Source organism: Schistocerca piceifrons, chromosome 4, assembly GCF_021461385.2.
Source record: "Schistocerca piceifrons isolate TAMUIC-IGC-003096 chromosome 4, iqSchPice1.1, whole genome shotgun sequence".
Lineage (NCBI taxonomy): Eukaryota > Metazoa > Arthropoda > Insecta > Orthoptera > Acrididae > Schistocerca > Schistocerca piceifrons.
In genome coordinates this window covers 750,469,322-750,494,303 of record NC_060141.1, presented here as the reverse complement: position 1 = coordinate 750,494,303, position 24,982 = coordinate 750,469,322, and the positions used below count along the sequence as shown (strand labels likewise).

General features: G+C 47.4%; 1 protein-coding gene across 2 annotated transcripts in view; it reads right to left on the bottom strand.

Moving 5' to 3' along the window:
• The window catches only part of LOC124794865 (70 kDa peptidyl-prolyl isomerase-like), an 80,274-nt gene that overhangs the window by 41,883 nt on the left and 13,409 nt on the right, over window positions 1-24,982 (bottom strand). The window lies entirely within an intron of this gene.

Sequence of the window (24,982 nt, the reverse complement as noted above, 5' to 3'; positions counted from 1 at the left end):
GAAGTCACAGCGGTAGACCATCACCTTGACCTTCTCGGGCAATGTGTCACCCTCTAAGGCCAAGATGAAGGCACTGGTGGCAACCTGGTTATCCCTTGGACCCTGATGCATGTGCTGAACGAAATGAACACCTCGCCGCTGTAAATTGGTGCACAGCTCATCGTCCAACTGCAAAAGAAGGTCCCTGTGAAATATAATACCCTGGAAAATATTTAAGGTCTTATGAGATGTGATACTAACAGAAACTTCCCCCAACTTGCCAGAAGCAAGTAATGCCCATGACTGGGCAGAGGATGCTGTTTTTATCAAAACTGACCAAGAGTGCATTTTGGACAAGCCCTCCACCTCCCCAAATGGGCCTCCAAATGCTCCACAAACACTGAGGCTACATAGACATGAAAGATTCCCCATTAACTCTTGCCCATAGGGTTACTGGGACAAATAAGCTTCACCGTCGTCCTTAGCTTGGTGTTCCCATGGTGTAGCCAGGGAGGGGAATGACTGGGGGGTCATATTTTTTAGCATTGAAGTTAGATTTTGCCCACTTAGAGACTGCTGACAGCAGACCACTAGCAAGAAATGACATACTATGCTTCATAGCATGTCATCCACCCTGATGCCACTCACTCCGACCAGGGGCCCTCCCCACGGCCGCCATCCAGCCGCAGCAAAGACCACCTGGCAGGATAGCCATTGCCAGGAGCCCCGAAGCCCCAGGGTGACAGGCATATACTCCTTGGCTTACATGGGGAGTTAACTGTTGTGGACTGGCAAGACAGCCAATCCACAATGACGGGTAGCCGAAAGGCACACATTTAAGCTACGCAGGCTGGCGTGAGGTCTGGAACAGGTAAGGGAATTTATAGTAGCAAAGAACGTAAGTAACTACTGGAATACTTAACTTTAATTCATAATTGGTGAACATCGGTCTGACGGTACATGCATCACAAGATAAATAGCAAATGATAATGGCGCCTTGCTAGGTCGTAGCAAATGACATAGCTGAAGGCTATGCTAACTATCGTCTCGGCAAATGGGAGCGTAATTTGTCAGTGAACCATCGCTAGCAAAGTCGGCTGTACAACTGGGACGAGTGCTAGGAAGTCTCTATAGACCTGCCGTGTGGTGGCGCTCGGTCTGCAATCACTGATAGTGGCGACACGCGGGTCCGACGTATACTAGCGGACTGCGGCCGATTTAAAGGCTACCACCTAGCCAGTGTGGTGTCTGGCTGTGACACCACATTAACAGTGCAAGCATCAGCACAGTGATCGCTCTGTGGTCAGAGGGCTACAACCAACAGGGTACATGGTGACCCCACCACAATGGACTGGGTACCATGCTGGATATGAGGTGCAAAGAAGTCCATGGTCATCGTCGGCACAGAAAGTGACACTGCACACTGGATGGTGGAAAACACATCCAGGAAGGTGTCCTCACCCAAGAGATGGAGAATGGGCAGGACTGTAATGCCAGCTAAAGATCTCAATGCACGATGGACATGATGCACCATGTGAGGACCCCTTCCCCAAGGCTCACTCTTCGGGAATGCCATCACACGAAGGCCACAATGTGAGAGACTCCTTTTAGTTGCCTCTTACAACAGGCAGGAATACTTGGGCCTACTCTATTTCCTAAATAAAGTTCTGGATCAGGCTGTACTATGGGTCGGCGACAAGAAGGCATAACCTGTGTTTTGGAGAGGGAAAACTGGAAGCCATGGACGGTGGTCTATGCAGAGGCCCATCGGATGGCACTCAGCAGACACTACTGAGTGGGAGCTGCACAATCTGTCAACATACAATGCCAGGGTAACCAGAGGCCCAACAGGTCACAACCCATTTATGACAATGAGGAACAGTGTGACACTTGGCACAGAACCCTGTGGGATACCATTCTCCTGAATCTGAGGCGTGCTGAGTGAAGTTCCAACTGGAACCCGGAAGAGCCAGTAAGATAGAAACTCAAGGATAAAAATATTAAGGGGACCACAGAAGCCCCAGTAATGGAGGATAACTAAAATGTTATGGCACCAAGCCGTATGCCTTATGTAGGTCAAAGAAAACTGCGACAAGGTGCCAGCAGTGAGTAAAAGCCTGTCAGATGGCTGATTCCAATCGGAGTAAATGGTCAGTTGGAGATCGCCCTGCCCGGAAGCCACACTGTTACGGTGACAAATGGCCCCAAGATTTGAGTAACCAACTTAATCTGGAGTTGAGCATCCTTTTGAGCAGTTTACAAAGCACATTTGTATGGCTAATGGGGGAGTTTTTCCTGGGCTTAAGGATGGGGATAACTATACTGTCTCACCATTCCGACGGAAAGTACCCGTGAGCCAGAGGTGATTGAAAACCCTGAGGAGCTGTCACCTCTGGGGAACATCCAAGTTTTGAATCAACTGGTTGTGAATGGAATCTGGCCCTATGGCTGTGTCTCGTGAAGAGACAAGGGCCTGCACCAATTCCCATTCAGCAAAAGGTGCATTATAGGGCCCAACATAGTGTGGGATGAAATGGAGGGTTTATGTTCAACTCTGCGTTTCTGCTGGAGAAAGTTAGGAGGGTAGGAAGCAGATAACGATGCCATCACAATGTGTATCACAAGGTGTTCCGCGAGGACCAATGGATCAGTGCACAGAGCTCCTTTGAGGTTCAGACCCTGGACAGCTGAGTGTTGCTGGCGACCCAGAACGCCACAGAGCTTTGCTCAAACCTGCAATGAAGAGGCTTACATCCCCAGGGAGGAATTATAGCACTCCCAGCATTCCTTTTTACTCCACTCTGCTTCAATAAGGTAACGAGCCTTAGCTCGGAGACACTTAAAAGTGAGAAGGTTGGTTTGGGAGGGGGTGTCGCCGAAATCATTCCAGTGCCCATCAGCAGTCCTGGACAAGGGCTACAACGTCCTTGGTTCACCATGGTACCGACCAATGATGAGGGGGCCCTGTGGATAGGGCAACAGCAGTGCCAGCAGCATGAAGAAGAGCTGGAGAGATGCCTTGCAAGACTACATCAATGGAATTCGAGGGGGAGGTGTCAAAGTGGCAAGCAGACATGTATAAAGGCCAATTGGCCCTTCAGAATACCCAACGTGGGGGGCTGTCTGCCTGGCGGCAGCAGGGGAATGATAGTGTCACTGGAAAGTTGTCACTGTCACAAAGGTCATCATGGGATGATCAATGTAGGGAAGCCACCACGTGGGCAGGGGAGGAGATCATGATATCGATAGCAGAGAAGGTGCCATGAACAGCACTGAAGTGGGTAGGGGAACCATCGTTGATGAGACACAAATCTAAGTCCGCAATAAGTTGGTCGATTAGGATACCCTGACCCGTTGAAGTGACACTCCCCCACAGTGGATGGTGGGCACTGAAATCCCCAAGGAGTAGAAACAGTGGTGGGAGTTGCTAGAGTAAGGTAGATAGTGCAACATAAGCAAGTGACTGACCTGGAGGGAGGTAGACATTGCAAAGTGTGATTGCCAAAGTCGTTTGCACTCTAACCACTATCACTTCCAAGGTGGTAGGTAGGGGGATCCAGTCACTAAGGACATCAAAGCAAACCGAAATGCAGAACTCCACCAGATGCTATTTCAGGGCCAGCATGGTTCCGACAGAACACCCAATAACCACGGAAAGTTGGAGAGTGGTCATCACAGAAATGCGTTTCTTGGAGAACAAGACAGGATGCAGAATAAGAGGAGACAAAGACGTTTCATTTCTGGTAGGTGACGATACTATCCATTGCAGTTCCACTGGATAATCGTGTGGCGCGAGTCCAAGGTGGGCATGAAGGAGCCGAGGAGGAGGTCAGGCCACTTTATCAGTAGTTGTCACTGACAAGGATGGGATGAAATCCATAAATAAGATGTCAGACTCAGGTTGCAAGAGGGGAGTCGGCACCTCCGGGGGCACCTTGTCATAGGATTTATGTTTTTTCTTCTGCTCTTTCTGAGGTGGAGGAGGGCAGGACACAGGGGGGAGTACAGGCGTATGCAAGATCGGATACCAAAAGAGAGCGGACGACCTTGGGCCGCACAAAAGGTGTGCCTCGTGGTCGAGTGGTGGTGACAGTCTTCTGGCCTGAGAGACACCAGCAAAGGGTTCCTGGAAAGGAGCCCGATCACCAGCAGATGCCGAAGAGGGGAGGGAAGTGACTCTGTGATGGGAGGTCATGGGAAGTGCAGGGTTGGTCGAGGGGGGAGAGGGGCGGGGCTGGGGTAAGGGAGGAGGAGGAGGAGGAGGAGGAGGAGGAGGAGGAGGAGGCGGCGGCAAAAGTTGAAGGTAGTGACACCGGGTGGAGTCTCTCATACTTTTGGCGAGCCTCAGGGTAAGAGAGGTGATCCAGGAACGTATTCTTGTATCTTCTCTTCTGTCGAGTAAGTCGGGCAATCTTGTGAGCAAGGGGAGTGGCAGTCAGCATAGTTGACACACACAGGTGGCGGAACACAAGGGCTTCCCTCATGGACTGGGTGGCCACAGTCACCACACAAAGGGTCCGCCGTACAGCGGGAAGACATACGCCCAAAATGCAAGCACCAAAAGCACCACATAGATTGAGTGATGTACAGCTTCACGTCACATCTGTAGCACATAACCTTGACCTCCTCTGGGAAGGTATCTCCCCTCGAAAGCCAGAATGAAGGCGCCAGTATCTGTGTGGTTGCCTTTGCGAGGTAACAGCTCAGGTATCAGTGTGATCCCTGTGTTATCAGGGGGCTCAGCCATATGGGTATATAACAGCCCCACCACACGGACTGGCTACACATGCTGGTGTCCAAGGAGGGGGGAAGGGGGGAAGGGAGGGAGAGGAATCTACACTGTAGATGCTAGGGAGGGATTTCTTCACCATATGGCTCACACTAAAATCAGGAAATTCTGAAGTCGATGTCAACCCCCAAGTGGGAACCGAAATATCAGAAGGGTGAAAAAACAGGCAAAAGGAACAAAACTGCAACCAATGAGGGAACCAAGGAAATAGCTAGGTTGACATAAATCGGAACACAAAGAGAGGGGAAGGAGGTGGCAACGGGGAAGGAGTGGGGAGAGGGGAAGGAGGTGGCAACGGGGAAGGAGTGGGGATAGGAAGGGAGGAGGCAGGGAGAAGGAAATGAAGAATGGGCTGCAATAGCTCAGGACCCAGTGTGCGCCACGCATGAACTCATGAAAGAGCCGAGAGCCCCTGAGGGTTCTATACTAGAATGATGTACTTGAGGGCAATATTATGGAAATGGAAGAGTACGTAGTTGAAGATAAAATGGGAGACATGATACTGCGTGAAGAGTTTGACAGAGCACTGAAAGACCTCAGTTAGAACAAGGCCCTGGGAGTAGACAAAATTCCATTAGACCACTGATAGCCTTGGGAGAGCCAGCCCTGACAAAACTCTACCATCTGGTGAGCAAGATTTACAAGACAGGTGAAATACACTCAGACTTCAAGAAGAATATAATAATTCCAATCCCAAAGAAAGCAGATGACAGATTTAAAAACTACCGAACTATCAACTTAATCAGTCACAGTTGCAAAATATTGACATGAATTCTTTACAGACGAATTGAAAAATGGGCAGAAGCAGACTTTGGGGAAGATCAGTTCGGATTCTGTAGAAATGTAACGTTTCAGTTGGATCATGTCACGAAATCCTGATATAGCAACTTGGAATGCATCGTGTTGCCGCCAAGTTTGCCCCACATCTCAAGTCGAGACCAGAAAGACCTTTGCCTCACAATATATGAAGAGTTTTTGGATTGTGCAAATGAGAACAAGATGTTCCTTAAGAGAATCATAATTGGTGATAATACTGGTCTACGGTTACGATGTAGAGACCAAGGTATAGTCTTCACAATGGGTAGAGAAAGATACTTAAAAAAAGGCTCATCAGCTCATGTAAAATGTCAAAGCCATAAAGCCATGCTGGTAGTTTTCTTTGACTTTGAAGGATTAATTCAGTATGAATTTGTGCCGGAGGGACAAACTGTTAATCAATGGTACTATCGGGATGCTTTCCAACGCCTGCAAGAAAATTTGAGAAGGAAATGGCCTGAAATGTGGTGAGACAATTCATGGCTCTTGCATTGCAAAAAAGCACTCGCACATTCATTCCAGTTTGTGCATAACTATTGCACAAAAAATGAAATCACTGTACTCTGTCAGTCTGTCTTCGATTGGTACACACAGTTTTGTTGACATTTGTAACATGAGCATTGTCTGTAGACATCGAAGGGCATCCTGAAAGAGGATCATCTTTAACTACCTTCTGGCTGTTTTTAAACAGTGTGAACCATTCGTAGCTCAATGTATGACTTAATCACTCATTACCGTAGGCTTCCTGCATCATTTGGTGTGTCACTGTAAATATTTTCTTGAGTTTCACCCAAAATTTCATGCAGAAGCATTGCAATGTTTCATTTGGAGCACATTCTAAATCTTACAGGCATACCAGTGTAAAATGCACCACAAAATCTTTGTACTGCTGACCAATGGAAAGGTAATGCCCATGAGACAGCTCAAGCACTGGCTTTAGAGTTAGAGGCATGTTCTACACATATGGCTGTAGCTACAGCAACTTCAACAACTGCCATGGGAATGCTGTCCCTGCTCCCACCTAATTCACCTATTTCTTCAAATTTCTTGATCATATTCTTTAGTGTCTTTATTGACAAGGGAATGTCCCCAATTGTTTTTCGACAATGTTTCCTCAATGCAGACTGCTGTTGCTACTGTTCTGCTAAAACAACTTTGCCAGCAGCTTCTTCTCAGTAGCCTTTGTTTTGTGTGGAAAACTTCACAAACTTCTTAACCCTTTACACCATACTTTCACTGGTGGCAAAAAATGAAACTTATTTTTTCAGTATAATGCGCCAAGTGCATCGATTAATGAGCTCACTTACGATGTTCGTGTCCTGTGATATATATGGGGTCTGTTCAGAAAACTCAGAAATTTTGTCCACAAAATTTTTTTACGCTTACCCTTTACCTATTGTGTTTGGTCTCCTTCGAAATACTGTCCTCCACAATCGTACACTGCTCGCAATGCCATTTCCACTTCTGGAAGCAGTCTTGGTACGTCACTTGCTGGATTGCACAAAACACTGTCTGGGAATTTTCTTTTATCTTGTCTATCATTGCAGATCTTTGTACTTTCAACGGGGTTTTCAACTTTGAAAATAAAAAAAGTCTGCAGGGGGCCAGGTCTGGAGAGTACACAGTACGAGGCAGATTCCAGAACCACAGCTCTCTCATGTTTGACCATTCCTCTTCTCTTCTGCACCTACACCAAATTCTGACTGCTTATAGCACCATATTTTCACCTGGCAGCAGAAAGTAGAACTATTTTCCACCCCAGTACACTCCATGAGCACACTGACTGATGAACATAGCTACAATGTTTCACCATCCTGCTATGTATACAGCCCACACTGCAGCACTCAGTTTAACTATAACTACCTGAAACTTCCTGGCAGATTAAAACTGTGTGCCGGATCGAGGCTCAAACTCGGGACTTTCGCCTTTCGTGGGCAAGTGCTCTAACCGAGCTACCCAAGCACGACTCACGACCCATCCTCACAGCTTTACTTGTGCCAGTACCTCGTCTCCTACCTTCCAAACTTTACAGAAGCTCTCCTGCGAACCTTGCAGAACTAGCACTCCTGAAAGAAAGGATATTGTGGAGACATGGCTTAGCCACAGCCTGGGGGATGTTTCCAGAATGAGATTTTCACTCTGCAGCGGAGTGAAATTCTCATTCTGTATAACTACCTGGTACGACAGTGATATTCTGATGTCAATTTGGAACATGCTTTAAACAACTAGATTCATCTGCAAAGTACCTCTTCATTTTAATTCTAGATATAATACATAAACTGAATTGTTTGCTTACTTTAAGAAATGTGTTAAAATTATTACACAATTTCTTACAGTAATAACTTGCAAACATTAGACACTGGGAACAGCTCACTCTGAGTACCACTTTTTTTTCTAGAAAATCAGCACTGATTGCACACATGGGAGAGTCCTGGAGGCACTGTAAGGCTATGGATATATTATTTAATGATAATGCATTTTAAAACCAGATTTTAAACTGCAAAACATTTCCATGAGCAGACGTGAACTGATCATAGTTTATTAGTTATGAAATGCAGCTTCAAGATGACAAAACCAAAGAAAGATAAGACACTAAAAAGATGGGACCAAGATAAGTTTCAAAGGAAGCATTAGCCAAAACTGACTGATATATTTGAAAGGGATGCAATGAAAGATGAATGGAAAGCTTTGAGAAACTAAATAGTGAAAGCAACATAGAAACAACCAGACAAAATGGTATGGTGCAACAAGAACCCTTGAATAAAACACAAGGTACAGAAGAATTTAGAAGTAAAGGAGATCACTTGCTGAATAGATGAAGCATTGAGTCATCAACAGGCACACACTAAAGGGAATGAAAACTTGCTAGCATTCATATTTCAGAAAAAATACTTTCATAAAGTTAGCATGTGCTCTTGCATTTTTTTACTCAAACTGTTTACTATTCAGTGAGTGGTCTAAATCATTTACAGTCTGCCAAAAATTTCTTTACTATCAACATGAGGTATGAAATTTATCAATAGGAAAATTGACTTGAGGTAACTATAAAACTGTAAGGCTGAGTAGTACATATCTTAAGGAGGTGAAATTCTATGTACTGTCCACAGACATAGTTCAAAAATCGTCCTAGCTTTCCGAATTTTTAGTACTTTAATGAGGAACAAAAAGGGATAGCTGGATAAAGTTAGAAAGAAGGGCAGCTCATTCAGATCTAGGAATGTGAGGATTAACGGGGAGCGATGCGATACTGCGGGAAGGAACTGACAGAGCATTGAAAGACCTATGTCAGAATGAGGCAACAGAAGTAGACAACATTCAGTGTTATCAAGATCCTTGAGGAAATCTTCCACAAAAAACTGTTCCATCCAATATGCGAGATATGTGAGACTGGTAAAATAGTCTCAGACATTTCTTAGATTGTAATGAGCCCAATGCCAAAGAATGCAGGAGCTGACATATGAACATTACCAAGCTATCATTGTGATAAACCACAGTTACGAAATAATAAATTGTATACAGAAGACCCGATGCGCTGGGAGGAGAAAAAGTGGATGAATACTGGGGCAAACAGCCAAGTAACCCAGACAGCAGGTTGTGAAGACTAAGGAAAGTCTAAGATCTGCCCATACTTCCCAAACCTACCAGCTTTCTGCCCCTGATGAGGGAACTAACAGTTCTGAAAGCTAGAAACAGTTATTTCATTTTACGCATCTGAAGGAAGTACTAGACTTTCACAATCTGAAAGTTAATACTTCCTTTTAATTCCATATTTTTCTCAAATGAATGTTTTTGTGATGTGATGGAATTAGTTTGTATAAATTCCTGGCCAAGCAAAGTCTACTAGTATAAAATATAGGTCTTAATTTGAGAAAAAAATTTCTGAGAATGCATGTATAGAGTACAGCATTGTATGGCAGTGAGACGTGGACTGTGGGAAAATTGGAACAGAAGAGAAAAGAATCATTTGAGATGGGGTGCTACAGAAGAATACTAAAAATAAGCTAGACCGAAAAGGTAAGAAATGAGGTGGTTCTCCACAGAATCAATGAGGAAAGCAATATATGGAAAACACTGACAAGAAGAAGGGCCAGGATAATAGGACATCTGTTAAGATATCAGAGAGTAACTTACATTGTTCTAGAGGGAGCTGAAGAGGGTAAAAACTGTAGTGGAAAACAAAGACTGGGATACGTTCAGGGACTAACTGAGGATGTAGGTTACAAGTGTTTCTCCAAGATAAAAGGACTGGTACACAAGAGAAATTCACGGCAGGCTGCATCAGACCAGTCAGAAGACAATAGTAACTATAACAGTATGCTGACACTCCACGTGATAGTTCAGCCCATATTTTATTAAATAACATGGACATATAGCTCCTCCGTTCTATAGAAATGACAAAGTTTTCAATTTAAAAATTTCTATTGGGCAAGAGTTGACCACAAGTTCGTTGGTTGGTTGGTTGGTTGGTTGGAGAAGGGACTCAACTATGTGGTCGTCAGTCCCTCCGACCTTATATTAACTAAAACCAATAAAATCCCACATTAAAAGAGGGAACTACAATATCCATAAAATGAAGGGAACTACAATATCCATAAAAATGATAAAACTATTGACAGGGAAGGAAGGAAAGGATGGAAGAAGAGGTGAGGGAAAGAAAGTGACTAATGGCAGGGGTGTGAAGGAAGCAGCACAGGAGACAAGAGAGATGCTCAAGACATCAGATCCCATAAGGAAAGGTGTGAGAAGGCAGAGGGCCGGGATGAGCCACCAGTTGAAGCCAATCCAGACGGGGTGAAGGGGGCAGGAAGAGGGCCTGCCATCCCCTCCACTCACCGATAAGGTGGTAGGTCCCTCCCTTAAATAAAGCCATCAATACACCCCCCCCCCCCCCCCACGAATAAAACGTGAAACGAGATCCGCCATTGAGGCAATGTCAGCCAACACTAGGGGTAGCGAGTCTGGAAAGCTCAAAGTCTGTCGCACGGTGTCTAAGTTGGAGCAGTCCAATAAGATGTGAGCAACTGTCAACCTTGATCCACGACGACAGAGAGAGGGGTCCTCACGACGGAGGAGATAACCGTGAGTCAACCAAGTAAGGCCGATGCGAAGCCGGCATAGAACGACAGAGTCCTTACGAGAGGCCCATAAGGAGGACGGCCACGGAGTTTTAGAATCCTTAAATGCCCTGAGCTTGTTCGGTAAAGAAAGAGTGTGCTATTCTGCATCCCAAGGGCCCAAAACCTGACGACATAATGCCGAGCGAAGGTTTATTTCAGGAATGGCAATAGCAAGAGATGGCCTAGTAGTAGCTATCTTAGCCAGACGGTTGGCAAGTTCAATGCCAGGATCCCAACATGGCCTGGGGTCCAAATGAAAACCACCGAGCATCCACATTGAGCAAGGAGAGAAAGGGAGTCCTGGATAGCAATGACCAACGGGTGGCGAGGGAAGCACTGGCCGATAGCGTGCAAACTGCTCAATGAGTCACTACAGATGGTGGAGGATACTCCTGAGCAAGAGCGGATATGGTCTAGTGCGCACAAGATGGCTACCAATTCTGCAGTAAAAACACAACAGCCATTGGGCAAGGAACCAAATTGTGCGTGTCGCGCATAGGTGTAAGCAAAACCAGTGCGGCCAGCAACCATGGAGCCATCAGTACAAATCACTTCCGAACCCTGGAATGAACTGAGGAGACAGTAGAATTGGTAGCGAAGAGCCATCAGAGGGACAGAATCCCATGAATCGATCGAGAGTTCAAGACAGAGCTGTGGCCGAGAGACGCACCAAGGAGGGGTACATGCGTGAGCAGAGAAGAGAGGTGGTAAAGGGAATTGCTGGAGCTCAGAAAAGAGCGACTGAATGCGGACAGCCATGGTAAGCACACATCGTGGCCACCGCTGCGGCAGGGTGATCTCCGTGTCTGGATAAAGGAGACCATAATTAGGGTGTTTTGGGGTGCAGCGAATTAAGAGCACATAAGATATCAGCTGTTGTTGGTGCAAAACTAGCAGTGGTGAAATCCCTGCCTCTGTGAGAAGGCAAAGTACAGGGCTAGTCCGGAAGGCACCAGTCGCAAGTTGGACCCCACAGTGGTGGATGGTGTCTAGGATCCGCAGTGTCGAAGGCGACGCAGAACCATAGACAGGACTTCCATAGTCTAAATGAGACTGGACCAATGCTTGATACAATCACAGGAGAACAGAGCGGTCTGCACCCCAGGCAATATTGCACAGACACCTAATAATATTGAGATGGGACCAGCACGTCCTCCTCAGCTGGCGAAGATGAGGGAGCCATGTCAACCAAGCATTGGATACCAGACCCAAGAAGCGATGGGTGTCCACTACCTCGAGGGGCTGGCCATCGAGGAACAGTTCTGGATGAGGATGGACTGTACGGCGACGGCAGAAATGCATGACATACGTCTTGGCCGCCAGAAACTGGAAGCCACAGGAGAGGGCCCAGGAGTGAGCCCGGCAGATTGCCCCCTGTAGACGGCGTTCTGCAGAGCCCATTATGGAAGAAGTGAGGTAGATACAAAAATCGTCAGCATACAAAAGGGGGACACTGTCGGCCCAACAGCTGTCACCAGTCCATTAATGGCTATGAGAAAGAGAGGGACACTCACCACGGAACCCTGCAGAACCCCATTTTCTTGCCAATGGGGAGTGCTGTAGCAGCAGCCAACTTGAACCCGAAAAAAGCGACAAGAAGAAGTTATGGATAAAAATGGGCAGAGCACCACGAAGGCCCCATTCGTGAAGGGTGGTGAGGATGTTGTGGTGCCAGGTGGTGTCATAGGCTTTATGCAGATCAAAGAAGACTGCAAGGAGGTGTTGCCGATGGGCAAAAGCTGACCGGATAGCAGACTCCAGGTGCACCAAGTCATCCACCGTAGAGCAGCCACAGCAAAAACCACTTTAAAAAGCGGGCCCAGGCACGGAGTCGTTTAAAGACTAGAAGAGCAGTAGAAGGATGCGGCTTGAAGTGTTTAAGAGCACGGCAGCGATCTTTTATGGCTGCAGCAATTTCCAGAGTCCACCAAGGGACCATCTTCCAGCGTGAGGAACATGAGGAAGAAGGGATTGCTGAAACAGCTGCTGTAAGGATGGCAGCAGTCAAAGTCTGAGTAGATTCATCAACACTTGTGTGGCAGTACAGGGGGGATGGGAACAGAGAAGGCGGCACCCCAATCAGCCTTAGATATGGCCCACCTGGGAGGGTGATGGAGCGAGATACACTAATAGAAGGTGAAAACAATCTGATAATGGTCGCTGTCACGTAAGTCATTGTGGATTCCCCACTGAATGGAGGCAAGAAGGCCAGGATTGCAGATGGAGAGGTCAATGGTAGAGAAAGTGCCATGCGCCACACCAAAGTGTGTGGGAGTGCCTGTGTTTAGCAAACAGAGGTCAAGCCCTGCCAGAACGGCTTCAACTGTCCTGCCCAGGGCAGTAGTTGTACGACTACCCCAAAGAGGGTTGTGGGCATTAAAGTCCCCTAACAGCAGAAAGGGAGAAGGGATTTCTTGAAGAAGGGTGGTGAGGGCATGGGATGTGGGCGGCCTGTCAGGTGGGAAGTAGAGATTACAGACTGATCAGAGTGGCCAGATGGACACTGACAGCAATGGCTTCCAGAGTGGTATGGAGGGGAACCCATTTACCAAGTGTCCTTGAGGACCAAGGTGCAACCACCACCGGAAGCCCACAAAGGGCCAATTCAGTTCCGACAAAGTGTGGAACCCATGAAAGGCGGGTGAGTAAGATTTGACAAAACGGGTCTCCTGGAGCACAATACAAGCGAGAGAGTAGAAGGAAAGAAGGGGCTGCAACTCTGGAAGGTGACACAAATACCCATTACAATTCCACTGGAGGATTCTCAAGCTGGAGTCCAAAGGGGAAGCAAAGGGATCGGAGTCAGTCACGCCGCCGAGTCGCCATCCGACACTGATAAGGATGGGGTAATATCCATATAGGTGGAGTCAGACTCTGTTGGTCCATTGACTGGGGGAGGGTAAAGCTGCATCTCAGGGGGAACCAGAGGGGCCTTGCCCTTGTTCTTGTGTTTCTGCTTCTCTTAGAAGGAAGATAAGGGACAGGGTGTATACGTGGACAAGGAAAAAAAATTCCTGGATTTCCCGGTTAAAAATACACTTTCTCCCGAGTGACAGTATATTTTCCCTTATTAATTACTTGAATGGTTATGGCTTTATACACAGGCGTACAATTTCCCGGCACTTTAGAAAACGAAACTCAAGGAAAAAAGACACGTTTTGGAAATATCTTTGATGTGCAGCAACATGTACGCTGCGTATTTTTGTATAACTAAAGTATACGTCAGAATTCCACCAAACATCGCATGTTACTTTCTGAATCACAAATCGAGATTTCGATGCATTTTTTTTTTTTTTTTTGTGGTTTTAGGGCGCACAACTTCAATGGTCATTAGCGCCCTGACTACTCTAAGAATGCACCGCGAGGCACAAGTTGACCACAACAACTAAAAGGGAAAACACGATAAAAGACAGACTGACAGGCATAGGATTAAAAAACAGCATCATCAAATGTCCTTAGCGAGGTTTGTCAAATTGATAAAACGAAGAACACGAGCAGCTGCTCGTGGGTCATCCGCTAAAATGGCATCGAAAGTATTTGGCAGGTTAAGATCGAGGCGCAGTGTGTTAAGATCTGGACAGGACATTAAAATGTGTCTAACCGTCAGCAAGTGCCCACATGGGCAGAACGGCGCCGGCGCAGCCGTCAGCAGATGGCGATGGCTGAACCGGCAGTGTCCAATTCTTAACCGGGCTAGAACGACCTCCTCCCGCCGAGAAGGGCGTGAGGAGGACGTCCAAGCCATGGGAAGAGGTTTTAAGGCCCGAAGCTTGTTGTCGGTAAGTGCAGCCCAATCGGCATGCCACAGAGATAAGATGCGCCGACAAATCACCCTGCTAAAATCGGACGAAGGGACGCAACAAGAAGCTGTCCGAGGCTGGAGGACCGCAGCCTTGGCCGCGGCATCTGCAGCTTCGTTCCCGGGGATACCGACATGGCCAGGAACCCACATAAAGCTAACTGGAGAACCGACGTCCACCAGCTGCTGAAGAGAGCGTTGGATCCGGTGGACGAAAGGGTGAACCGGGTACGGATCACTGAGGCTCTGGATGGCGCTCAGGGAATCTGAGCAGATGACATAAGCAGAATGTCGATGGCGGCAGATGTAAAGAACAGCCTGGTAGAGGGCAAAGAGCTCAGCTGTGAAGACTGAACAATGGCCATGGAGCCGGTATTTGAAACTTTGTGCCTCGACAATAAAGGAACACCCGACCCCGTCATTGGTCTTAGAGCCATCTGTATAAATGAAAGTCATGTCGATGAACTTCGAACGAAGTTCCAAAAAACGGGAGTGGTAGACCGAACCGGGGGTGACCTCTTTTGGGAGCGAGCTGAGGTCAAGGTGAACGCGGACCTGAGCCTGGAGCCAAGGTGGCGTGCGGCTCTCGCCCACTCGAAAGGTTGCAGGGAGTGAAAAATTAAGATGTTGAAGGAGGCGACGAAAGCGAACGCCAGGGGGTAGCAGGGCAGAGACATACAACCCGTATTGACGGTCAAGAGAGTCGTCAAAAAAGGAACGATAAGACGGATGGTCGGGCATTGACAGTAGCCGACAGGCATACCGACAAAGCAGTATATCGCGCCGGTAGGTGAGTGGCAATTCGCCAGCGTCAGCATGAAGACACTCTATGGGACTGGTATAAAATGCTCCGATCGCAAGTCGCAAACCCCGATGTTGTATGGAGTTGAGGCGGCGTAAGATGGATGGCCGTGCAGAGGAGTATACGAAGCTCCCATAATCCAGCTTGAAGCGGACGATCGACCGATATAGACGAAGTAGGAGGTTCGATCCGCTCCCCACGACAGACCACTGAGAACACGGAGGACATTTAAAGAACGGGTACAACGGGCGGCCAAATATGACATGTGGAGACCAGCTAAGTTTCCTGTCAAATGTAAGGCCTAAAAATTTGGTTGTCTCCACGATTGGGAGAGCAACGGGACCGAGTCGTAAGGACGGTGGGAGAAACTCTCTGTAGCGCCAGAAGTTAATACAGACCGTCTTCTCGGCAGAAAAACGGAAGCCATTGGCGACACTCCAGGAGGAAAGACGGTCAAGAGAACGCTGAAGACAGCGCTCCAGGACACGTGTACACTGCGCGCTGCAATAGATGGTAAAATCGTCCACGAAAAGGGAGCCTGATACATCAGCTGGGAGGCAATCCATTATTGGATTGATCGCGATGGCGAAAAGAGCGACGCTCAAAACTGAGCCCTGTGGCACCCCATTCTCCTGGCGAAAGGTGTCGGACAGGACAGAACCCACACGTACCCTGAACTGTCGATCCATTAAAAAGGAACGAATAAAAAGAGGGAGGCGACCGCGAAGGCCCCATGTATGCATGGTGCGGAGAATCCCCGCCTTCCAACAGGTGTCGTAAGCCTTCTCCAAATCAAAGAACACAGCCGCGGTCGGGCGCTTCTGCAAGAAGTTATTCATAATGAAGGTCGACAAGGTAACCAGATGGTCAACAGCAGAGCGGCGCCTACGAAATCCACATTGTACATTGGTAAGTAGGCGTCGAGACTCTAGCAGCCAAACCAATCGAGAGTTAACCATGCGCTCCATCACTTTACAGACACAGCTGGTAAGCGAGATAGGTCGATAACTGGAAGGCAAGTGCTTGTCCTTCCCCGGCTTAGGAATCGGGACAACAATAGACTCGCGCCAGCATGCGGGAACATGTCCCTCAATCCAGATGCGATTGTATGTACGAAGAAGAAAACCTTTACCCGCAGGAGAAAGGTTCTTCAGCATCTGAATATGAATAGAATCTGGCCCTGGAGCAGAGGACCGTGATCGGCCAAGTGCGTTTTCGAGTTCCCGCATGGTGAATGGGGCATTATAACTTTCACAATTCGAGGAGCGGAAGTTAGGTGGCCTAGCCTCCTCTGCCTGTTTGCGGGGGAGGAAAGCAGGGTGGTAATGAGCGGAGCTCGAAACCTCTGCGAAAAAGCGGCCGAAGGCATTGGAGACAGCCTCAGGGGCCACAAGGACGTCATTCGCGACCTTCAAGCCAGAAACTGGTGAGTGGACCTTAGTGCCAGATAGCCGGCGCAGGCTACCCCAGACAACAGAAGAAGGAGTAAAACTGTTGAAGGTGCTTGTGAAAGCAGCCCAGCTGGCTTTCTTGCTTTCTTTGATAATACGACGACACTGAGCATGTAATCGTTTATAATTGATACAATTCGCCACTGTAGGGTGACGTTTAAACGTGCGTAAAGCACGTCGACGAGCACGTAAAGCGTCTCTACATGCTGCGGTCCACCAGGGGACCGGTACGCGACGTGGAGAAGGAGGGTGAGGGATGGAATATTCAGCAGCAGCGAGAATGACTTCCGTGAGGTGTGCGACCTGACGATCGCAGCTTGTAAAGGTTTGATCCTGAAAGGTCGCCCTGGAAGAGAAGAGCCCCCAGTCTACCTTGGAGATGGTCCAATTAGAGAAGCACAGAGAGGGGGTATGCTGCAGGAGATGGATAACACACGGGAAGTGGTCGCTCGAGTATGTATCAGAAAGTGCATACCACTCAAACCGGCGTGCAAGTTGGGGAGTACATATAGAGAGGTCTAAATGGGAATAGGTGTGAGATGTGTCCGAAAGAAAAGTAGGGGCGCCAGTATTGAGGCAGACAAGATCAAGCTGGTTGAAAAGGTCTGCTAACAAGGAGCCCCTCGGGCAGGATGCTGGAGAGCCCCAAAGGGGATGGTGGGCATTGAAGTCTCCAGTTAACAAAAATGGTGCAGGTAGCTGAGCAATAAGTTGCATCACGTCTGCCCTGGTAACGGCAGATGACGGAGTGTAAACGGTACAAAAGGAAAACGTAAAAGTGGGGAGAGTAATGCGGATGGCAACTGCCTGCAGGCCAGTGTGCAACGTGATGGGATCGTAGTAAATATCATCCCGGACCAGCAACATAACCCCTCCATGAGCTGGGATACCTACCACAGGGGGTAGGTCAAAACGCACAGAGGTGTAGTGTGCCAAGGCAATTTGATCGCATGGGCGTAGCTTCGTTTCCTGGAGGGCTACGACGAGCGGACGGTGCAAGCGGAGCAGCAACTTCAAGTCCTCTCGGTTGGAGCGAATGCTGCGAATATTCCAGTGAATAAGTGCCACCGTAAGAAATGGAAGATGAGAGAAGTGGTCACCTCGAAGGCCGCTTGGGGCCTGGCTTCGAGCGAGCACTGCCGCCGCTATCAGTAGGCGGACAGTCATCGTCCATAGGGTCTATAGGGTCATCGGCCATCTCGGGAGGATGGCCGGGAGGGGGAGCTTCCTCCGCCAGTGAACGGCCAGATGTACGGCTACCAGCGGTGCGGCCAGGCGAAACGGATGACGGCCTGGGGCGGCAACCGCTGGGTGGCGCAGGAGAAGAAATGCGCCGTGGCGGAGAAGGAGAACTGTGCTTCCTATGCGCCTTTTTGGAAGGACGTGTAGTGGAAGTACCGGTCGAAGGCTGGGAGGTCGAGGTACGGAGGAAGTCTGCACGGGATGGTTCCTTCTTGAAGGCCCGTGCATCTGACTTCGATGCCTTCGTCTTAGCAGAAGCTGAGGAAGGTGCTCGTGTCTGTGGGGTGATGGGAGGAAGAGGAGACGTCGACCGCGCGATCTTAGCACTGGCCGAACGGACGACCGTGGTGCTGAAGGTCAGATCGCATGTCTGGGTTGCTACCTCCCGGGTAGTCCGAGGAGAGGCGAGGACAGTACTGTATTTCCCCGCTGGGAGCAGCGTGGGCTTCCTACTAGCCAATAGCTTGCGAGCAGCCGAGGTGGACACTTTCTCTTTGACCCGAATTTCTTGGATACAGCGTTCTTCCTTATAGACAGGACAGTCGCGGGAGGAGGCGGCATGGTCACCTTGACAGTTCACACAACGAGGAGACGGAGGTGGACAGTCACCCTCATGGGCATCCCTGCCACAAGTGACACATTTAGCCGCATTGGAACAAGACTGTCGAGTGTGATTGAAACGCTGACACTGGTAGCAGCGCGTAGGTGTCGGGACATAGGGGCGAACAGAAATAACCTCGTAGCCCGCCTTGATACGCGATGGCAGCTTAACACTATCGAAGGTCAAGAAAATTGTCCGGGTCGGTACAAGGTCATTGTTGACCTTTTTCATGACCCTATGGACAGCCGTCACGCCCTGCTCAGCGAGGAATGAGTGAAGCTCCTCGTCAGTCAATCCGTCGAGGGAGCTAGTATAGACTACACCTCGAGACGAATTCAAAGTTCGGTGGGCCTCCACCCGGACAGGGAACGTGTACAGGAGGGTGGCCCGAAGCAGTTTTTGTGCCTGAAAGGCACTCTCAGTTTCTAGTAATAAGGTGCCGTTACGCAACCTGGTACAAGATTTGACAGATCCGGCTATGGCATCTACGCCCTTCTGAATAACGAAAGGATTGACAGAGGAAAAATCCTTTCCGTCCTCAGATCGAGAAACTACGAGGAACTGTGGGGCAGGCGGTAGTACTTTGGTCACTGTTGGCTGGTCACGTTTCCGTTTTTGGGTCGAAGTCGAAAGAGATGGAGTAGAATCCATTGCGGAGGAATCCCCCATGATTGCCAGTGTCTCCGATGGCGCGCTCCTTCCTTGTGGGGACCCTCTCAGAGGGCACTCCCGCCTTAGGTGAATGTTTACACCTCAGGTCACACCTCCCGAGAAACAGACGGAGGGACCAATCGGCATGGTCAGAAGGTATCAGCTCAGGCAATCACCCCTCCCCGGGCCTGGCCTTTACCAGGGGTACGCGCGTGCCTTACATGTCTACCCAGGGCGGGGACTTACGCGTTACCCCGTCACCGGCTACGCGTGCGAACGCGTGGGTCGGCCTTCAGGCACGCACAGGGAGGAAGGAAGAAGAGGAAAAAGAAGAGAGAGAGGGAGAAAGAGGACAGACTGTCTCAAACGCCGAGGCGGAGACCAGAGAAGGCAAGGAGAAGAAGGCAATGAGAAGGCAAGGAGAAAAAGGCAATGAGAAGGCAAGGAGAAAAAGGCAATGAGAAGGCAAGGAGAAAAAGGCAATGAGAAGGCAAGGAGAAAAAGGCAATGAGAAGGCAAGGAGAAAAAGGCAATGAGAAGGCAAGGAGAAAAAGGCAATGAGAAGGCAAGGAGAAAAAGGCAATGAGAAGGCAAGGAGAAAAAGGCAATGAGAAGGCAAGGAGAAAAAGGCAATGAGAAGGCAAGGAGAAAAAGGCAATGAGAAGGCAAGGAGAAAAAGGCAATGAGAAGGCAAGGAGAAAAAGGCAATGAGAAGGCAAGGAGAAAAAGGCAATGAGAAGGCAAGGAGAAAAAGGCAATGAGAAGGCAAGGAGAAAAAGGCAATGAGAAGGCAAGGAGAAAAAGGCAATGAGAAGGCAAGGAGAAAAAGGCAATGAGAAGGCAAGGAGAAAAAGGCAATGAGAAGGCAAGGAGAAAAAGGCAATGAGAAGGCAAGGAGAAAAAGGCAATGAGAAGGCAAGGAGAAAAAGGCAATGAGAAGGCAAGGAGAAAAAGGCAATGAGAAGGCAAGGAGAAGTCAAGGGAAAGAGTAAGGAAGACAGTGAGGTGGAGAAGAGCGAAGAAAGGAACCAACAAAAGGAAGGAAGAAACGAGAAGTGAAAAACCAAAAAGACCACGATGATAGGTCGTGGAACCGTCCGTCTCCGGACGCAGGCGCTAACTACTCCCGTGAGGGGGATGGACTCCTTTTAGTCGCCTCTTACGACAGGCAGGAATACCGCGGGCCTATTCTAATCCCCGGACCGGCAGGGGGGCGATGCATTTTGTAAGCCGTTCGTAGCTTATGTCACGTGATCTCGCCAGCCAATAACAGCAGATATTCAGAGGACACGTGATGTAGTCAGCCAACAGCAACATCACTGTTACGTAACACGAACACACAACAGAGAAAGTTAATAGTTTAAATTAATATACATGGTGTTGTTACAAGAAAAGCAAAGCTTTCGCATATAATATTGGTCTCAAGGTGCAAAAGAAGCTAAGCTTTCGCATATACTGTTGATCTTTTTGCACGTGTTACACTTTAAGATATATCACACAAATGTGCCAGTAAAATTTTTAATAATGACATAAATGTCTGATCTTTAGGGTTCGAAATTCTTCTAAATGGCTCGTCATCAAAGAGTTGATTTTTAAATGAGAGTCAAACGCTCTGTGATTTAATAAATTCATGGTACATTCTTGCACATAGCTCAACTTACGTAAAAGGATATTTACTTTGAAATTAACGCTTTTCAAACCACCATTCGTGATATTTTCCTGCGACCTGTAAGAAATAGGTTCATTTCAGCAGTTGTCAGAAAGCGCAGATAACAGGCGACACTGCGCTTGGGTAGCTATCATGACGTAGGAAGCCCATATGTACGTACGTGTAAAACATTGAAAGATCATAAATTATGTCACAAAAGAAAGAAGACATCAGAGGATACTGCAAGAGCATCGGAATTTCGTGAAAACCATATTAAATTGTGCACATTTAAAGTGCATACTTAAAGGGCACATTTGTATGTCCAGATTCCCAATGACGTAGACCTCGACCTGATAATAAGCTTTTCAGTGTGGTTTTCGGGATGTAAATTTTCTTGGAGCACCAGTACTGTATTATACCATGTTTGGTTCTTTAATATGGCATAATGCCATACGTGCTAGAAAATGCAAACATACACTTGAAATGCTGCGAACAGTTGTAACTAGCCAGTACTGTGGAATTAAACATTTCGTTTCAAATACATTGACTGCCTCTGCGGAAAAGGTTAACGTAAGTCAAATTTCTTTAGCAAACAGACAAAAATAACTTCATTGTTCTGCAAGGCGATTAATGCTTCACTGTCAGAAAGGTGGAACTAAAATAAAATCTGAAACTAATGACATATTTCAGGCTTCCGTAATTATTTGAATGTGTTTTAATTCACTTGATAGCTCCTGGCCACAGATATCAGATTTGTTTTCATTTGACGTGAGAGTAAACGAAGGGGAAATAGCAAAATTACTAAACGTAAACACGGGTCACGTGGAGACTACCCACTACAGCTCAGATTGCTTTGTGCATCAGCCCCGGATCTACGACATTTGCGATCCGAGGTCAATACTAAAAAATCGAATTTTCAAAATATGTTCACCTTGTAGTGCACATCTTTCTGAAAAGTCTGAAACACAAAACAAACGTATTTGAGAAAATGTAAGTGCAGTGCCACGCCTCTTCATACAGCATTTTTCTACCGCACGTCCAAACTATATTCAGGAGAAAGGAAATCGAAATGTCCTGCGGTGCCTCTCCTGCTCCTAGTCGGCCGGTTTGACAGCCTGCCCCTCTTTAAAAAAAAAATCTCGCAATTAATAGCGGATGGGATTACTTGTAATCGAGAGAACAAGAACTCTGCACAAAATCTGAACTCTTCATTGCCTGTTAGTTAATAACTTGCTGTTTTGTGTGACAAAATTAAATATAGGATATATAAAACCAATACTGACAAGAGATAAGTAAGAAATTACACATTTCATCAAACCTTAGCTCCTAGAATTTTTTTCTCTCTAATCTTGCTACAGCTTTACAGGGCGTGCTTTCCTTTCTGCGGAAGAATCTATTACCTCGTAAAACATTTTGCTAAATGAAAATTCGAAATGTCGTTATCTACTACTGGAAACACCGTTAATACAAATAATACCCAAGACTGGTGTGGTTTCTCGATCTGATTACGTCTATTTTGTCACTGTCTGCTAGATAAAACAAAATAGGCCTTTCTAATATGGCAGCAATTTTGTAACACACCAAATAAATGAGACTGTTTTGGCACAAATGGCCATTTTTATACCACGACAGAATATAATCCAATAAGTACCAATATCAAATGCCTATTAGGCCTACTACAAGCAAAAAGCTTTATGTTAGGAAATAGTTTCACATTTCATTCATACGCACCAGCTTCTCAAGCACGAGATCGAAACGTAGTATTACAAAATTTTTATATAAATTTGGAATCTTCTTATTCTACCATAATTTGTGTGATGTCCCCGTTTCTTCTCCTTCCTCGTTCTAACAAACAATCTTATCATAGTCAATTCTGTAGCTATTGCTGCCACTGTCAAAATTTGTTTGCCAATTAACTTCACTAACCCTGCCAGAATCCCTTAATTATTTTCCGGTTAGGCGTTATTACGTGTTCAAACAACACGTTTTCCGCATTACTTCCAGAATAGAAAAAATGGCTGCTAGCCGGGGACTGTACTAATGGTCCTTACTAGTGTAGCGATCTGGCCAAAAATTTTCTGTCAAAATTTCGTTTTCTTGGATACACCTACAAGATAATACGTAATCTTTCTCGCCTGTTATTCCTGTCAGTCGTTTATTTCCATTCTGGTAGTCTGAGTCAATGTATTTCGCTAGTAATTATTACAACGCTGATCATTCACAAACCCAATCAACCACATAATCAGACAGCGACTGGCATTCATCCGTTCGGCTTTACTCCCTCAGCTCGTATAGCCCCGTCCCCTTTTGTCTGCGGAAAGTTTATTTCTAGATGCAACGAGGATTCCTCTGACAGTGACATCACGTACACTGTGCACGCATTCAAAAATCAACTTAAAATGTGTTCAAAAATGTCCAAAAACCAACAGGGAAGCGTATCAAAATCATATGAATAATCGATAGGCAAATGTGGGCTAGATGCTAGTTCTTTCCCTCAAGAACGTGAATTTGGCACCCCCTTTTCCCGGCAGCATCTAGCTGCTTGCTGCGACTGCTTGCGCAGCCAACAGCCACATTCCTGTAGCCAGAAGCGGAAGAATCTATTACTCAAACGTGACTCAACTGCACATGCGCATGAGCCCGCACGTAACTGCTAAAACAAATTGAATGTAAACAGTTGCGACTTCATGCTCATTGGAAGCAATTTGATGTTATGAAGCACTGCATAGTCTTCCTAAAGCCTCTGACATTTTCAATTGGCAGACGCATGCATGAGCACTGTGTGTCGTCGTCGTATATGGCGAATTTCCTTTGCAATTTAAGTTATTTTCCATTTTTTTCTCTTGTTTATGTTGTATTGTTGAAGTATTATTCTGCAGTAGCGGGATACAGTAATATCCTTTGTTAGAGTATCGGTTCTTACCAGTCATAATTACAAAAATGTAACCAACTAAAACAATGAAAATTCCCGGAATTCTAAAAATATCCCGGGTTTTCCCCGGTTTTCTACCGGATGAAAAAATTCCCAGGTTTTTCCCGAATCTCCCGGTTGTCCCGGGTCGTATACACCCTGAGGGAAGACTTCAGCGAGGGCGGGCACAGAATTACACCGGGCAATCTTGGCGCCCACCGGTCGTGGATCGCACTGCTAATGTGGAGCCGTAGATCACCTTCCAAGGGGGTGCCGGGAAGAGGAGTCCCGGGAGGGAGCTCCAGTACTGGTGGCCGCCAAAGGAGGGGAGCATTTCTGCAGCGTGGGAGGGGGAGCAGCACCCAAAGGGGTGGGTATGGGTACTGACGGGGAGGTGGAGAGGGAGGAGGAGGCTGAAGGCATGGAGTGAATGGGGTGGGGCTGGGAAGAGGAGGGGGTAGGAGGAGGAATGGACATAACGGAAGCAAAACTAAAAGACAGACACGGTATGGAGCCGGTCATACTTTTGACCAACCTCAGTTTAGGTGAGCTGATCTAAGGTTTTGTACTCTTGAATCCTTTCTTTCACAAACACCGGGCATACAGGCGAGTGTGGAGAATGCCGTCCATGACCATTTACAAACACTGGTGGGGGAGCACAGGCACTCCCCTCATGGAGGGGTCGCACACAGTCACCGCAGAGGGGATCAGTGGTGCAGCGGGAAGACGTGTGTCCAAACCGTAAGCATTTAAAGCATCTCATCGGTGGTGGAATATAAGGTTTTACATCACACCGATACACCATTACCTTGACCTTCTCTGGGAGGACATCCCCTCAAAGGCCAGGACAAAGGCGCCCATAGCGGTACGATTGTTTGGAGAGCCTCGCTGCACATGGTGGATAAAAACAAACCCCTCACCACTAGAGGTTAGCACGGAGCTCCTCATCAGTTTGGAGAAAAAGATCTCTGCGGAAAATAATGCCCTGTACTGAGTTCAAAGATTGGTGGGGCGTGACAGACTGGGACGTCATCGAGACGGCCACAAGCACGCAGGGTGTCAGATTGGGTAGCAGAAGGTCTTTATGAGCAAAGCACCTGACTGCATTTTACTCATCGATTCCACTTTGCCATACTTTTCTTCAATCGTCTCCATGAAAAACAAAGGCTTGGTCAT